This window comes from Cryptomeria japonica, chromosome 9 (assembly GCF_030272615.1).
Source record: "Cryptomeria japonica chromosome 9, Sugi_1.0, whole genome shotgun sequence".
Taxonomy (NCBI): domain Eukaryota; kingdom Viridiplantae; phylum Streptophyta; class Pinopsida; order Cupressales; family Cupressaceae; genus Cryptomeria; species Cryptomeria japonica.
In genome coordinates, this window is record NC_081413.1 from 649,685,243 (window position 1) to 649,688,208 (window position 2,966).

Consider the following 2,966-nt stretch of genomic DNA (forward strand, 5'->3'; position numbering starts at 1 on the left):
GGTTATTGGTGAGACCTATACTACGGGGCAGTGCCACCAGAGCAGCAGGCGAGGAGCTTCCGTAGACCATCACGGACAACGACAACCACTGGAGGGAGTCACAGGAGACAAGCGTCTAGTGGTGGGGTCATGGGTCCTCCACCACCAGTAGATAGAGGGGACAGGAGAGATGATCTTGGGGTGGGTCCTTCCAGGGCTCAAACTCAGTCGAGGCCAAGCGGCTCCGAGGCAGGGAGTTCATCATAGCCTTAGAGGGCTCCCTATGTATTAGTTTTGTACCATTTTTGTATGATGATGTAGACACCTTCGGGTGATTTGTAGCCATATGATTTTGACATCATTGTATTATGACACTTATGATTATATATATATGAGATGATTCATCTTTGCGGTAGCTATATGCATGTGTACCTATGTGATGAGATGTTTCATGATGTATGTTTCTATGTGATGCTTATGTTATGGATGCAAATATGATGCAATGCAATATTTTTTATTTTTTATCTTTTTAATATGTTATGCATATGCAATTGTGAATGTATGAAATGCAGATGAATAAAATGTAGAATGTGTTGACATGTGTCATGTGCAGGATGTGATGCAATTGCAATATCTATATGTATGTATGAAATGCTAACATGTGGTAATGCAGGTGCAAACTACATGAGATGCAAATGTTTTTGGTGTATCATTATACTCAGTCATGTGATAGCAGGCTACACGGACTCCAGAAGGATGATGGAAGTCAATCAAGAAAGGGGGATGGAAGATAGAAGATATGAAAGTGAAAGATCTTCTTGTGCGTTATCATCATTGAGCTTTATTATGGCAAAATGAGCTTTATTATGGCAAAATAGGTTATGATAATCGAGGCATATGTGCGACCCAGAAAGTCATTGTACCCATTTGCATGGAGATAAGACAGTCACAAACAAGGAATGCCCCAGTTCATACTAGACTCATAGTGTCCTCATATCCTTGGACAAGTCATAGCATTACTAAGAGACAATCCACAGACAACAAATACAAATAGGTGATGATACCCCATCCTCGCCTTTCTAGTCAAAGAAATCCTGGAGATAGAATCTCTAGTCAGAGACATCCCGGAAAAGCTAAAAGACATGTCACCAGAAAGATAAAATCAAAAGAAAACCAAGACTCGACACCAACATCCACTGTAGTCCTCAAGTTTTAGTGTCTCTTGTCACTTGTATAAGTCTTATTTGATTGTGGTCACACTATTTACTTTCACAAAAGGATAGATAGCACTGAACCATAATGTTGTCTGAGTCTGTTGAAAGATTTGATTTGTTGAAGCCCATCGTTGTTGTTGTGTCTCATCTGAAACTAACTGAATCCATGAAACTGATACTTTATTGTGAAAAAGATGGAACTTTATTGTGGATTAGCGATGCAAGTGCTGCTTTATTGTGGATTGTGCGCGGATAGACTAAAGAAAAGTAGAAGAAACTGTTCTCCTCCAAACATGTGATGCTCTCAGTTCCACACCCGTCACGAGACGTAGGATTTGCCTTAGCCACAGATAGGAGTTGATTTATTATGGATGGAAAGGGATGCAAAGGAATGTTTACTATGAATGGAGAACTAATCTTGGGTAGATCAATAACAAGCCATGATGGGAGTGGGTAAGTTTATTATGGTTGAATAGGTTGTGAGTGTGTTCAAAGTGAAGGATAAAATGGAATCCTGAAGGAGGGAGGAGCAATGTCTCTACGCATGGCACTGATGACCCAGTTTTCACCATGGTACTTGCCCAGGGCGCCACCGAAGTGGTTTTCACCATTGGACGAAATGTTTTTTCTTTACTTTTTTGATTTTTTGATTTTTTTTGTTGTCACAAGGTGCATGTTTGCCAAGTTTTCACCAAGTAATGATTTTTATGTTTTATGATTTTTTTTATATTTTTAATTTTTTGTATTTTTTAATTAGGATATTCTGAAGAGCTATGTGTAAAACCTGTGAAGGTGCATGTTGTTGATAGGATCCTCCAAAGGTTCACCCTCTGTGGTTGAGAGCTGATATGCACCAGATCCATATGTTGTTGTGATGATCTAAGGACCAAGCCAGTTCGGTTCGAACTTTCCCTTCTTCTCTCTATCTTGCTGATTTTTAGGATTTTCTCTGAGAACCAAGTCACCCACCTCAAGTGTGTGAGGCTTTATCTTATGATTGTAGCTGCATTGTTCCTTGACTAAATGATATGTTGCTCGAGTGACTGTCTTCCTTGATAAAGGAATTGAGATAGAATTGCTAGTGTGTGGACTACACAAGCCCATATGCATGTCACCTAAAGAAGTCTGGGCATCCCTGACAACAAAGTCCTTCAAGGAAGTTCCATTAAAGGTCCATGATGTATCGCCAGAAGGAAAAGGATTTGTAGAACAAGTGGATGAGTTATGAAGGCTTATGATTGTGAAAAGAAGTGAAAGTAGGATAGCATGATTGAGACTTGGGATCAACAAGTATGCCTTTTGACTTGAAATTGTAGAACTTTTGCCCCCAGTTATTTTGGTATTAGGGGAGATCAACTCTTGTTCTTTTTGCTTCATAGGAATTTTATCCTTGTCTTTGATTTTTGCAGAGTCCAATAGCTTTTGATTTTGATTTTGATTGAAGGACTTTTCTTTAGTTTTGACTTTTAGTTTTTTCTGTTCATAGCTTGATTTTTCATCCCCAATGAGTAAGGGCTTTTGTAATTCTTGTTGATCCAAGTCTGGGAGAGGATTGAAAATGGAATCAGTGGATGATATGGTATGGCTATGTGAGTTCTCAAGAGGGTTGGTGATACGTTCAATAGATTCTTAGGACTATTGATATCAAAAGATTCTTGCACCACCAGAGGAGATTTGCATTCAGACTTAGTAGCCACAACACTAGGTGGATCACACCCAATTCCTTGCAAATTGTTTGTAGATTGTTCCTATCAACTGAATACCTTAGGAGAT